The 15,018-nt window shown below is 44.3% G+C and overlaps 1 long non-coding RNA gene across 1 annotated transcript; it reads right to left on the bottom strand.

Annotated features, from left to right (window-relative positions):
- Positions 1 to 1,299: 1,299 nt before the first annotated feature.
- LOC113876015 lies at positions 1,300 to 14,697 on the bottom strand. The gene is made up of 2 exons (XR_003506373.1): positions 14,551 to 14,697; positions 1,300 to 1,825 (listed from the first exon to the last, which is right to left on the bottom strand). It is a non-coding gene; the product is annotated as an uncharacterized LOC113876015 (long non-coding RNA).
- Positions 14,698 to 15,018: the final 321 nt, after the last annotated feature.

Here is a 15,018-nt window from a genome sequence, read left to right as displayed (position 1 = left end):
GCAGTCCATGGGGTCGCTAGGAGTCGGACACGACTGAGCGACTTCACTTCCACTTTTCACTTTCATGCATTGGAGAAGGAAATGGCAACCCACTCCAGTGTTCTTGCCTGGAGAATCCCAGGGACGGGGGAGCCTGGTGGGCTGCCGTCTATGGGGTCGCACAGAGTCAGACACGACTGAAGCGACTTAGCAGCAGCAGCAGCAGTTGATTTACAGTGTCATGTTAGTGTCAGGTACATGGCACAGAGATTCAGTTGTGTGTGTATATAACTTTATATATATATTTACAAAAGAACATATATACTCTTTTTCAGATTTTTTTCCCTTATAGGTTATTACAAAATATTGAGTAGAGTTCCCTGTGCTACACATAGGTCCTTTTTGATGATCTATTTTATCTACAGTGTGTGTATATACTAACCCCAAACTCCTGGTTTATCCCTCCCCACCAACCTTCCCCTTTGGTAACCATTTAAGTTTTTTTTCCTATGTCTATGGGTCTATTCATGTTTTGTAAATAAGTTCATTTGTATCTTCTTTCTCAGATTCTACATATAAGCTATATTAAATGATATTTGTCTTTGTCTGACTTCCTTCACTTAGTACGATCATCTCTAGGCCCATCCATGTTGCTGCAAGTGGCATTATTTCATTCTTTTTCGTAGCTGAGTAGTATTACGTTGTGTGTGTGTGTGTGAGACATCTTCATTCATCTGTGATAGACGTTGAGGTTGTTTCCTTGTCGTGGCTATTATAAACAGTGCTGCTGTGAACATCAGGGTGCGTGTATCTTTTCAAATTATAGTTTACTCTGGATGCATGCCCAGAAGTGGGATTTCAGGATCATATGTTAACTCTATTTTTAGTTTTTAAGGAACCTCTACACCATTCTCCATAGCGGCTGCATCATTTTACATTCCCGCCAACAGTGTAGAAAGCATTCCTTTTTAAAATATCTTAAGCTGAGTTTCTGGAGAAGGGAATGGCAAGCCACTCCAGTATTCTTGCCTAGAGAATTCTACAGACAAAGGAGCCTGGCGGGCTACGGTCCGTGAGGTTGCAAAGAGTCAGACACGACTGAGTGACTAACACACACACAGACTGAGTTTCAGTACTAAATACTAGTGTGGCTTGTTACCCAGCACACACTGACTGCTACATTTGTCATTGTTCCTTTCATGCCTAGCAGGGGCTGGCACTAGTAAATTCCCAATTAGTATTTATCGAATGAATGAATGAATGAATGAATGAGTTCATGAGCAAAGGAAAGAATTGATGAGTGAATGAACAAATGAGAGGCAGGAGGGAAGCAACCCTTTAATTCTATTGGACAGATTAATTCTAGGGAGTGGGAGGATCAAGTTACAACAACAATGATCTCTTCTTAATTGCCTTAATTTCATAGACTGTGTGCTTAGAAAGAGAAATGTGATCAGACATAATCTTCTAATCACATTAGAACAACTTGTCATGTCTTTTCTATGGATTGTAAAAGAACATCCAAATTTCAGATTCAGGTCCCCTGACTACTTTAGAAAACCAAACCATCCATTAATATATTTCAGGAAATTACACTCAAACTGGTTATCTTACTTATTAGCAAGGTTGATATTTCTCCTTCCCTCAACCACAGATATAAAATGCCATCTGGGAGCACAGACAATAATTTGAACTCGATGGGATTCTTTAGTTTATCTCTATCGTGTATAACTGAAATCTTAATTTTTCCAGTCATATTAAGTTCTTCTTTCTCCTGAGGCAAAACCAGAAGGCAAAAAATCTTCAAAGCCATTGAATTGTGTTCTTGCCTTCTTGGATTTCAGCTCTAAAACAGAGTTGAGAAGACAAAACAGATTAATTAATTGAAGTGTCACAATTGTAATTATCTAATTCATTTTATTCCCCAGATTTTCAACATGTTACATTCAGGTAGTAGTTAAGTTTTGAGGATTTATATGACATAAATATTTGTTAATCAACTACCAGAAAACTCAGTTTCCTTTTTAAAAATGATTTCCTGGGGCTATTAGGGAGGGGAGTAGGATAAATGGACCAGTTTTGGTTTTTTTCATGCCAGAGTCAGTGAATACCATCTAGAGTTAAAACATGGGGACTTAGAAAAAGTTGATGACTTCAGCTTCTCTGGTTTTTATCTTTTTTTCTTAAGTTTAAGGGGAAAGTGAACTTGTTTCTCTTAACTGTGTGTGTGTCTCCAAATGGTGGCCGTTACTTTAGTTCAACTTCAGATTTCATTAGTATCAAATCTAAGTAAAGTCAAATGCCTTCTCATTACAAATACTATATGTAGTAAAATTCCTCCTTTTCAACAAAGCATATTATTTGTTTTTTTCATCCGTAGAGCAGAGACCAAATACTGAGGATGGAGGTTATTCAAGGGTGGCGGGGAGTAGAGTATTGAGGTTGTTTTTCCTTGGGCATCATCCTTTGTACTTTTATAACTTGTTCAACTTTTAGAAAATATAACCACGTTATCATTTTATACAATGATAAAGGTATTAACATTTTAAAAAACCAAATCACTAAAATGTTTCTCCTAGCTTGCTCCAAGTTAGTTCTCCACCTCAAAACATCTGGCTTTAAAAGCCTACAGCACAGATAATGCATTTGGGAGTGATCAGCACAGAGAGGGTTCTGTGCCACAGGAGAGGAAATGGCCCAGCCAGAGAGGAAGAAAAGAGAAGCAAGGTCTCCTTCCCCAGAAGACGAGCTGGCACTGAAGCCGGAGTGAGCTCAGAGGTGTCGAGACAAGACAGAACCTCCTGCAGTCACAGATGCAAAGCTTCCACGAAAGCCCCAACAGGAGTCCCCCACTCTCAAGAGTTCTCTCCGATTCACTCATATTTCTTTGAATGACATAGAAATTCCGGAACACTGCTTGCTAGAGACCCATCACAGGGCTTCGCATCCCCAGTATTCTTCTGCAGCAGACACCATGTCCCCAGGAGGTGCCCCAGACAGCCTCTAGCCCTGTAGCAGGGTAGAATCTTCACTGCTGACCCTCCCGGAGCTCCACGGCTGCTCCTGAGCCCCCCTCCCTCACCCCACACAGCCCATCCCCCAGCTTTGTACAAACTGAGGAAGATACCCAAGCACAAACATGGTACTTCAGGCCTTGGTGTTTTCCCTGAGGCAGACTCCACACGCTCATGGTAAATCTAAATATAACTCCCTGGCCTGTTGCCTGGAAGAAGCCCTCCACGGTCAGGTTCCTCTGTAACTTCCCAATCACGTCTCCTCCAAGGGACCCGTGAGCCTGAGTTTCCCTCTGCTCCCTGTGTTTCCTCCGGAGTCATCAGCAGAGGGCTCGCCCCACGCAGCAGCCTATAGAGTGTCTTTGAGCCGTTTAGAAAGAAGCATCCCTTCCTCACATTACTTTTACTTCCATCTGGCAGAAAATCACTGTCTTGTACTGATGTATCTAGAAAACTTTCAGGATAGATTACCCAAAGCCACAGCATCTCTGCCATAAACAACAGGTGCCCCTTACAGGACATCCTTGTGTGTGGCACAGCCTGCCTTCCCAGGCCCTGCCTTCCTGGGCTTTTTTCTCTCTGCATCATGTATGTGTTTTTCCCAGCACTACTTCCATGACTGAGCGTTAGGTATCTCAATGTCTTGGGAGGAATTCTAAGGTCAAGTGGTCAAAATCAGCATCTTGCTAGAAAGATCACGTACCCACCTGGCCTGGCCTGTCCTCTCTGGATGTGAACTTCCTGTTCAGTCTTAGAAGCTGGACTGTTTCAAGGAGAACCTGTTAAAGGATATCAAGCCTCCACATTTGCTGGAGACTGGACTCATCTCAATCCTCACTGGCATGTGAATTCACTCTATCCTGAATTTTACAGGTAATAGAAATCAAGGCTTCCCAAGACTAAGCAGCTCCCCCAGGGTTCACTGGAGATGCTACACTGCATGGTCTTCCCATCCTCAAAGCCCCTAACTCAGCAGGTTGAAACAAGAGACCAGAGAAGACGAGAGATGTGTCCACGAGGATGGGCTGGCTGAGTACCTTGCTGTGTGAGCCTAGATGTCCCTTTTCACTTAGGGAAAATTTTTACACTGCAGTCAAAAGCCATTTAAGAAATAAACTCCAGGAAGACAGTAATGGAAGTGCTGGTAACCTTTAATGACAGCGGCGCTCGCAAAACGTACAGTTCACGAAGGGCTAACGCTTGATCCAAAAAGCTCTTGTTAAAATCCAATCATCATGAGCAATGAGCGTTAGCAGGAGATGCTGTTGCTGAACAAAAACTGGAAAGGTTAATGGCCTTCTTTGCTAAAAACAATCTGAGGCTTTATCTCACGTTCCAGCTCAGCCTCAGATCCGTGCATATGCTGAAGATTGTTTTGGTTTTGGGGTGGTTTTTTTTTTTTTTTTTTTGCATTTTAGTAATCAGGAGAAAAATTGATTACCAAAATTATAATTAAGAGCTGGGAAAATATGCAACAATTTGGCTGCTTCATTTAGCACATATTTCAGGTTAATTGCATGATTTTACTAATGAAGATATTTGCATGAATATTTTCAGGGGCTACATTCACTTTATTGTGTAATGAACACTGCTGAGCAGAAGACTTCGCTTTTTGTGGGATTCAGGATGAGACAAAGGCTGAAACTCTCGATGAGTTTTTAGCCTCACATGTCAGGAGCTTAATTCAGTTCCCTTCAGTCACTCAGTCATGTCTGACTCTTTGCGACCCCGTGGACTGAAGCACGCCAGGCCTCCCTGTCCATCACCAACTCCTGGAGCTTACTCAAACTCATTCCATTGAGTCGGTGATGCCATCCAACCATCTCATCCTCCGCCGTCCCCTTCTCCTCCCTCCTTCAATCTTTCCCAGCATCAGGGTCTTTTCAAATGAGTCACTTCTTTGCATCAGGTGGCCAAAGTATTGGAGTTTCAGCTTCTACATCAGTTCTTCCAATGATTTCCTTTAGGATGGACTGGTTGGATCTCCATCCAAGGGACTCTCAAGAGTCTTCTCCAACACCACAGTTCAGAAGCGTCAATTCTTTAGGCTCAGCTTTCAGTGCTCAGTGCTCAGTTATAGTCCCACTCTCACATCCATACATGATCACTGGAAAAACCATAGCCTTGACTAGATGGACCTTTGTTGGCAGAATAATGTCTCTGCTTTATAACAAGCAGTCTAGGTTGATCCTAACTTTTCTTTCAAGGAGCAAGTGTCTTTTAATTTCATGGCTACAGTCACCACCTGCAGTAATTTTGGAGCCCAAAAAATAAAGTCTCTCACTGTTTCCACTGTTTCCCCATCTATTTGCCATGAAGTGATAGGACCAGATGCCATGATCTTAGTTTTCTGAATGTTGAGTTTTAAGCTACTTTTTCACTCTACTGTTTCACTTTCATCAAGAGGCTGTCTTTAGTTCTTCACTTTCTTCCATAAGTGTGGTGTCATCTGCATATCTGAGGTTATTGATATTTCTCCTGAAATCTGGATTCCAGTTTGTGCTTCATCCAGTCCAGCATTTCTCATGATGTACTCTGCATATAAGTTAAATAAGCAGGGTGACAAAATACAGCCTTGATGTACTCCTTTCCCAGTTTGGAACCAGTCTGTTATTCCATGTCCAGTTCTAACTGTTGCTTCCTGACCTGCATACAGATTTCTTAGGAGGCAGGTCCGGTGGTCTAGTATTCCCATCTCTTTCAGAATTTTCCACAGTTGTGAAAAATTTCCACTACGTTGTGATCCACACAGTCAAAGGCTTTGGCATAGTCAATAAAGCAGAGGTAGATGCTTTTCTGGAACTCTCTTGCTTTTTTGATGATCCGACAGATGTTGGCAATTTGATCTCTGGTTCCTCTGCCTTTTCTAAATCCAGCTTGAACATCTGGAAGCTCATAGTTCATATACTGTTGAAGCCTGGCTTGGAGAATTTTGAGCATTACTTTACTAGCATGTGAGATGAGTGCAATTGTGTGGTAGTTTGAGCATTCTTTGGCATTGCCTTTCTTTGGGATTGGAATGAAAACTGACCTTTTCCAGTCCTGTGGCCACTGCTGAGTTTTCCAAATTTGCTGGCGTATTGAGTGCAGCACTTTCATAACATCATCTTTTAGGATTTGAAATAGCTCAACTGGAATTCCATCACCTCCACTAGCTTTGTTCATGGTGATGCTTCCTAAGGCCCACTTGACTTCACTTTCCCGGATGTCTGGCTCTAGGTGAGTGATCACACCACCATGATTATCTTGGTCATGAAGATCTTTTTTGTACAGTTCTTCTGTGTATTCTTGCCACCTCTTCTTAATATCTTCTACTTCTGTTAGGTCCATACCATTTCTGTCCTTTATCGAGCCCATCTTTGCATGAAATTTTCCCTTGGTATCTCTGATTTTCTTGAAGAGATCTCTAGTCTTTCCCATTCTATTGTTTTCCTCTATTTCTTTGCATTGATCACTGAGGAAGCCTTTCTTATCTCTCCTTGCTATTCTTTGGAACTCTCCATTCAAATGGGTATAACTTTCCTTTTCTCCTTTGCTTTTTGCTTCTTTTCTTTTCATAGCTGTTTGTAAGGCCTCCTCAGACAACCATTTTGCCTTTTTGCATTTCTTTTTCTTCGGGGTGGTCTTGATCACTGCCTCCCATACGATGTCATGAACCTCTGTCCATAGTTCTTCAGGCTATCTGTCTATCAGATCTAGTCCCTTGAATCTATTTCTCACTTCCACTGTATAACTGTAAGGGATTTGATTTAGGTCATACCTAAATGGTCTAGTGGTTTCCCCTTCTTTCTTCAATTTAAGTCTGAATTTGGCAATAAGGAGTTCATGATCTGAGCCACAGTCAGGTCCCAGTCCTGTTTTTGCTGACTGTATAGAGCTTCTCCATCTTTGGCTGCAAAGAATATAATCAATCTGATTTTGGTATTGATCATCTGGTGATGTCCATGTGTGGAGTCTTTTCTTGTGTTGTTGGAAGAGGGTGTTTGCTATGACCAGTGCATTCTCTTGGCAAAACTCTATTAGCCTTTGCCCTGCTTTGTTCTGTACTCCAGCCAAATTTGCCCATTACTCCAGATATTTCTTGACTTCCTACTTTTGCATTCCAGTCCCCTACAATGAAATGGACATCTTTTTTGGGTGTTAGGTCTAGAAGGCCTTGTAGGTCTTCATAGAACCACTCAACTTCAGCTTCTTCTGCATTATTAGTCTGAGCAAAGACTTGGATTACTGTGACATTAAATGGTTTTCCTTGGAAACGAACAGAGATCATTCTGTCGTTTTTGAGATTGCATCCAAGCACTGCATTTTGGACTCTTTTGTTGACTATGATGGCTACTCCATTTCTTCTGAGGGATTCTTGCCCACAGTAGTAGATATAATGATCATCTGAGTTAAATTCACCCATTCGAGTCCATTTTAGTTCTCTGATTCCTAAAATGTCAATGTTCACTCTTGCCATCTCCTGTTTGATCACTTCCGGTTTACCTTGATATGAACCTAATTCCAGGTTCCTATGCAGTATTGCTCTTTACAGCATTGGACTTTACTTCCATCACCAGTCACATCCACAACAGGGTGTTGTTTTTGCTTTGGCTCCATCTCTTCATTCTTTCTGGAGTTATTTCTCCACTGATCTCCAGTAGCAACTGGGCACCTACCAACCTGGGGAGTTCATCTTTCAGTGTCCTATCATTTTGCCTTTTCATACTGTTCATGGGGTTCTCAAGGCAAGAATACTGAAGTGGTTTGCCATTCCCTTCTCCAGTGGACCACATTCTGTCAGAACTCTCCACCATGACCCGCCCATCTTGGGTGGCCCTACATGGCATGGCTCATAGTTTCATTGTGTTAGACAAGCCTTGGTCCATTTGATCAGATTGGCTAGTTTTCTGTGATTGTGGTTTTCAATCTGTCTGCCCTCTGATGGAGAAGGATAAAAGGCTTATGGAAGCTTCCTGATGGGAGAGAATGACTGAGGGGGAAACTGGGTCTTGTTCTGATGGGCGGGGCCATGCTCAGTAAATATTTAACACAATTTTCTGTTGAAGGGCTGGGCTGTGTTCCCTCCCTGCTATTTGACCTGAGGCCAAACTATGGTGGAGGACCTCCTTCAAAAGATCCCATGGACGCTCTGCTACACAGCCCCCCCAACCCTGCAGCAGGCCACTGCCAACCCTCGCCTCCGCCGGAGACTCCTGGACACCCACAGGCAAGTCTGGGACGGTCTCTTGTGGGGTCACTGCTCCTTTCTCCCGGGTCCTGGTGCACAAGGTTCTGTTTGTGCCCTCCAAGAGTCTATTTCCCAGTCCTGTGTAAGTTCTCATGGCTCTGTGGTGGGTTAATGGCGACCTCCTTCAAGAAGGCTTATGCTATACCCAGGTCTGCTGCACCCAGAGCCCCTGCCCCGCAGCAGTCCACTGCTGACCCGCAGCTCCTTAGGAGACACCCAGACACAGTTCTGTCTCAGTCTGTGTGGGATCTCTGGGTCCTGGTGCACACAAAGTATGTTTGAGCCCTCTGAGCCCTCTGACAGGCATGGGGTTTGATTCTAAATGTGATTTTGCCCCTCCTCCCATCTTGCTGGGGCTTTTCTGCCCTTGGACATGGAGATGTCCTCACAGTTGTTCCAGCACCGCGCAGCCACCACTACAAGTTAAGTTTTACTTGGGGCAAAATGAGGCCTGCAGCATGGAGACAGCACCTCAGATAGCTTAATTAGTAATCAGTTAAACCACCCTGGTGGGATTTACAGTGCCTGCTGGTACAACTTGGATCCTTCTGTAATTTTTAAGAAGACTAGAAGATTCACAAAAAAAAAAAAAAAAACCTTGAAAAAGCCCTTTATTACCACTTTTTGAAAAAGTATACCAAAAAGAAGTATTTGGGGACCTCCTTGGCCGTCCAGTGGCCATTCAGTGGTCAAGACTCTGCCTTCCAATGCAGGGGGTGCAGGTTCAACCCCTGGTCTGGGAACTAAGATCCCACATGGCTCAGGGCCAAAAAAACAAGACATAAAACAGAAGCAATGGTGTAACAAATTCAATAAAGACTTTAAAAATGGTCCACATCAAAAAAATCTTTTAGAAAAAAGAGAAGTATTTCAGCCATGCCTACCCAGTGCTAATTTCTACTAGTCATCATAACTTACTTTCATTTAAGAAAAAAATAAATGTGATGCCTATAAAATTACAAAGAAGTTAGAAAATATTTTTTTAAGTAAAAAGAAAATAAGAATTATCCCTATTTCTACCCCTCGAAGAGAACCAGTGTTAAAAATGGGGTGGGGGGTGGGGGAGTGTAAGATTCTAAATATTTTTCCTTTCTGAAAATGTACTTTTCATTTTTACCAAAATGCATTTACTGTAGGTAGTTTTTTATTTAAGCTGTTTCTTCACCTAACAATGAATTGAGAGCACATTCTATATCAGTAAACATTTTTCTACTGCTGTGTAAATATATGAAGCTTTTCATGGTGTGAACATGTCATGATTTATGTAAATGACCCCCTTTTGTTGCGTTGGGTTGAATCCAGTTCACTGTATAAGCAGAAAGCACTGAACATTCTCAAAGCTCCTTGAGCACATTTATCATTATTTCCTTAAGACAAATTCATAGATACTCAACGCTTAGAAAGCCTTGATGAAAGCGAAAGTTGCTCAGTTGTGTCCGAGTCTTTGCAACCCCACGGACTACATAGTCCATGGAATTTTCCAGGCCAGAATACTGGAGTGGGTAGCCTTTCCCTTCTCCGGGGGATTGTCCCAACCCAGGGATCGAACCCAGGTCTCCCACATTGCAGGTGGATTCTTTACCAGCTGAGTCACAAGGGAATAGATGCTGCCAATTTGACCCTGCTAAGCTGCTAAGTCGCATCAGTCGTGTTCGACTCTGTGCGACCCCATAGACGGCAGCCCACCAGGCTCCCCTGTCCCTGGGATTCTCCAGACAAGAACACTGGAGTGGGTTGCCATTTCCTTCTCCAATTTGACCCTAGAACAACAGAAATTTTACATCGCACCAGCAGTGTGGTATAAAGCCGCATTTTCCTACAATCTCACCAACACTGGGGCCCAATGCTATCATCTGAAAATGGAGGCTAGAAAATGTCTCTCTGTTGATTTAATTTGCATTTCTTCAGTTGCTGGTGGAACCCGTGGTTATTTATGGGCCATTTATGGTTCTTTGTGAGTTGCCAGCACAAGCGCTTTGTCCATTTGTGAAAACTGGGCTGTTAATTTCGTTTTCTGTTTCATAGGATCTTTCTATGTTGTAAGAATATGATCATTAATCTGTATATATGGTCCACATAGGTTTCCATTGGTTTTAATATTTTTTTACTGATGCAAAAAATAAAATGATTACATTTTGTTTACCACATTCATTCCGTGGGAGAGTTCCAGGCCTGTGGGGCGGAGCCACCTCTGGTGGGCTGGTGGGTACGCTCTTGCCAGCCCAGGCACTGCCCCCACCCCTGCTCACTGAGTTCTCATATTATTACCTGCATCTGACTATGAGGGGATGGAGGTTCCAAGGGCTTCAGGACTTGACCCGGGTCACTCAAGAATGGTGTCAAGACCTGAACCCAAGCCGTCTGTCTCGTGGGCCAGACTCTGCCTGCAAAGCGTTGCTAGTAGTGAGAGATGATAGAGCAAGCATCCGGTGCTGTAAACTCCAGGCTCCAGCCAGCTGTTCCTGTAGGAACTTGTATCTGTTAGGAATGCTTGGCAGGTGGAACAGAAGCTCCAGCTACAGCGAATTGAACAAATAGGGCTTTTCATCCAGAGATGTTTAATTACTGCTGTGTGTGATGTGCCAGTGGTGAATTGTGTGTGACAGCGTCAGTTGGACCTCGAAGCATCTCTAACAGTATCTATGACTACGTGTGTTTTTATAAGTATTTGCACTGCTGCTTGAGAGAGAAGGCAGCAGCTGAGTGCATTGTCAGAGGCCTGGTTGACAGTGGAAGATGGTTCAGGGCACAGCTGATACCGTGCACTTGTTCCCAAGGCTCCTGCTCTCGGTACCTGTTCCAATGGGCCTGCAGAACATGGCGCTGGAAATGATGGAAGCAGCTACACAGGGTTTAAGAGCATCACTACTCAGCTCTTCCCACCCTAAGGTGCGTATTCCTCTAGCTCAGCAACCCTTCTCAGGAGCAAATGCCTGAAAACCCTGGTGGGACCAGAGGCCTCATTATAAAGGAGCTTGGCCTCTCGGTGACTTCACTCTCCCACCAAGTGAAAGAGCCAGGCGACACCTTTTCTGGTTCACCATTAGCATCCCGGGGGGGTGAGGGGGCAAGCCTAGGGGGGTTAGACTGAGAGAAGGCCCAGGCTCCGACCCTCCCACACTGGGGCCAGCTGAGGTTGGGAGGGGCAGCTTCTCTTTCCAAGCTGAGGCTCCCCATGAGTTAAATCTGAAAATGTCAGGAAACTTCAAAAAAGCACAAATAATGTTCTTTTGAAAAGCTATTTAACATGATTCTACAATGCAAGGAATGAACCTAGGTGGATCCTGGATGGGGCAGGAGGGAGTTGCCACCAGCATAGGACCCGATACTGAAATAATGACTATCATTGAATAATAGTATCGAATCATATTCAGCTCTTCCAGAACTTGATATTTGGACCCTGATTATGGAAGGGGGCTCCTTGTTCCTAGGGGACACATGTGACCTCTCGAAGAATAAAGTGCCGTGACCCCACCGCGTATCCCCAGGGGTCGAGGGAGGCTTCCTAGGACGATGCTGACAGAGTACGATGTTAACAGGTAAGGATCTGGGTGAGGGACTTTGAGGGGGCGGGGATGAGGGAGGTGGGCATCATTGTTCTGTTCTTGCAACTTCTCTGCAGCTTTGAATTTTTTGAAAATTAAACATTTTTTAAAGCGTTACTTAAAATTCTGGGTGTGATCATACACAAAAATAAACTCAAAATGGATTAAAGATCTAAATGTAAGACCAGAAACTATAAAACTCCTAGAGGAGAACATAGGCAAAACACTCTCCGATGTACATCACAGCAGAATCCTCTATGACCCACCTCCCAGAATACTGGAAATAAAAGCAAAAATAAACAAATGGGACTTAATTAAACTTAAAAGCTTCTGCACAACAAAGGAAACTATAAGCAAGGTGAAAAGACAGCCTTCAGAATGGGAGAAAATAATAGCAAATGAAGCAACTGACAAACAACTAATCTCAAAAATATACAAGCAACTCCTACAGCTCAATTCCAGAAAAATAAATGACCCAATCAAAAAATGGGCCAAAGAACTAAACAGACATTTCTCCAAAGAAGACATACAGATAGCTAACAAACACATGAAAAGATGCTCAACATCACTCATTATCAGAGAAATGCAAATCAAAACCACTATGAGGTGCCATTTCACACCAGTCAGAATGGCTGCTTTCCAAAAGTCTACAAGCAATAAATGCTGGAGAGGGTGTGGCGAAAAGGGAACCCTCTTACACTGTTGGTGGGAATGCAAACTAATACAGCCACTATGGATAACAGTGTGGAGATTCCTTAAAAAACTGGAAATAGAACTGCCTTATGATCCAGCAATCCCACTGCTGGGCATACACACTGAGGAAACCAGAATTGAAAGAGACACGTGTACCCCAATGTTCATCACAGCACTGTTTATAATAGCCAGGACATGGAAGCAACTTAGATGTCCATCAGCAGATGAATGGATAAGAAAGCTGGGGTACATATACACAATGGAGTATTACTCAGCCATTAAAAAGAATACGTTTGAATCAGTTCTAATGAGGTGGATGAAACTGGAGCCTATTATACAGAGTGAAGTAAGCCAGAAAGAAAAACACCAATACAGTATACTAACACGTATATATGGAATTTAGAAAGATGGTAACAATAACCCTGTATACAAGACATCAAAAGAGACACTGATGTATAGAACAGTCTTTTGGACTCTGTGGGAGAGGGAGAGGGTGAGATGATTTGGGAGAATGGCATTGAAATATGTATAATATCATATATGAAACGAGTCACCCGTCCAGATTTGATGCACGATACTGGATGCTTGGGGCTGGTGCACTGGGACGACCCAGAGGGATGGTATGGGGAGGGAGGAGGGAGGAGGGTTCAGGATGGGAAATACATGTAAGCCTGTGGTGGATTCATTTTGATATATGGCAGAACCAATACAATATTGTAAAGTTTAAAAATAAAATAAAATTTTTTAAAAAACTGAAGAAAAAATTATAATAATTAAATTCTGGGTGTGATCACCATGGGTGCTAAGGAATTGTTGAGCACTCAGCCCAGATTCCTCAGTCCTTCATGAATTTGCCCCAGTGACCTGTGGTGACAGGTGACCTGTCAGGCCACCCAGACCCCCTCGATGGGGACGTGTCCCAGCTCCAGGCTCAGCAATCACCCCTCAGGGTCAGCCACACCCACAGTCAGGCCCTTCCCCAGGAACCCAGGCTCTGTGACCCACCAACACTGCCACATAAAGGCTTGGCCATCTCAAGCCAGCTGGGGACAGGTCTGGGGGGCCACCTCAGCTCCATAGCTCCTGGGGGGCACCTGAGCTGCCCCTCCTCCCACAGTGCTGACGCAAGCCCTCCTTCAACAGACACCCATGCGTCAGTTCCTTCCTGGGGGTCCAGCCTGCCACAGGCCCCCCAGCCACATCCCCCCCACCTCTGCTCACACACCTGCATCCATCCTCCACCATCATATCTGTCCTGCCCCATGTTCATCACACACCACGAACATTTCTTCCTTTAAAGCAGTTTGATCTGAAATATTTCCAACACACACACACGGAACGGGGTGATGAATACCTGACGCCCTATACGGCTTTATCAGATCTCAGCCAAAGGTCACATTTCCTCAGCTCTCTGCGTTTTAAGGAACGAAACCTCACCGATTCAGCTGAGGCCTCCCACTTACCTGCTCCAGGCCCTTCCCTCACACCTCTCCTGAAGGTCTCCCATCATCAGTTTGGTGTTTCTCCTTCGTGTGTATGTTCTCACACTTTTAATACAGCTTTCTTCACCCATAAACAATATCCGGTGTTGTGTTTTAGGTTTTTAATCTTTACGTAAATAATGTCATTCCGATCGCATCATTCCATGACTTGCTTTTTCAGCCCCAGGTTGTTTGTGAAATGCCTCCAAGTGGATGTCTGTGGTCTGGCCCATTTGATCTGCTTCTGTACACCCCATGGATTTCAGCCCGGCTCCCGTGGGTGGACGTGTGTGTCGTCCTCTGGACAAGCAGAGCTGCAAGCACCGTCCCCACCCACAGCTGCCTGAGCACCCGAGGCAATGGCCCACAGGTATAGTTACCCATCAGGGAGATTATTCTGGGGGAAGGAGGAGCATTTAACAGGAGCCACCATCTGAATCTTAGACAAAGCTCCTGGCGCAATTCCGGCCCCATGAGACAGACCCCCCACCCCCACCCTGCACTCCATCCCTGCCGCCTGCTCCTGATACAGTCAGGTTTCACTGCAGTAATGCTGTGTAATAAACAGTCCCAGCTCCAGGCACAACGGGCATTTGTTTCTTACTCACGCATCAGCAGGGGAGCCAGGTTCAGCGCTGTTCTGGCCATGGCTGGGTTTCCATTCACTTTGTGGGTCTTTTATTCCTGAAGGGCCTATGGCTTTCTGGGACATGCCTTCCTCAAGGCCAGAACTGGAGCACAAGAGGCCAAGTCAAACCACGAAAGCGGACGAAAAGACTCTGGTCACATGGGGCATGTGTTTCGTCCACTTACGGTCCACTGGCCAAAGCAGGTCACGAGGCTAAGCCCTGAGTCAGCGCCAGGAGCTGACTCCACCCACAGTGATGTGTCCACGAGAGCAGGAGGGCTGAAAGAACTGTGTGCAGGTCAAGCCGTCCACTGCGGGTATGACCTTCCCTTGCCACCTAAAACGTCATAGGTCAACTGTAGTTCAGTCTAAAAAAAGAAAGTGATTTTTAGGATTTTTCCAGAGAAACATGACCAAAGCAGACAAAGCCCCTGGAACAGAGTTTCCG

Source organism: Bos indicus x Bos taurus, chromosome 18 (genome assembly GCF_003369695.1).
Source record: "Bos indicus x Bos taurus breed Angus x Brahman F1 hybrid chromosome 18, Bos_hybrid_MaternalHap_v2.0, whole genome shotgun sequence".
Classification (NCBI taxonomy): Eukaryota; Metazoa; Chordata; class Mammalia; order Artiodactyla; family Bovidae; genus Bos; species Bos indicus x Bos taurus.
The sequence above is the reverse complement of the archived record's forward strand: the minus strand, read 5'-3'. Positions and strand labels throughout refer to the sequence as shown.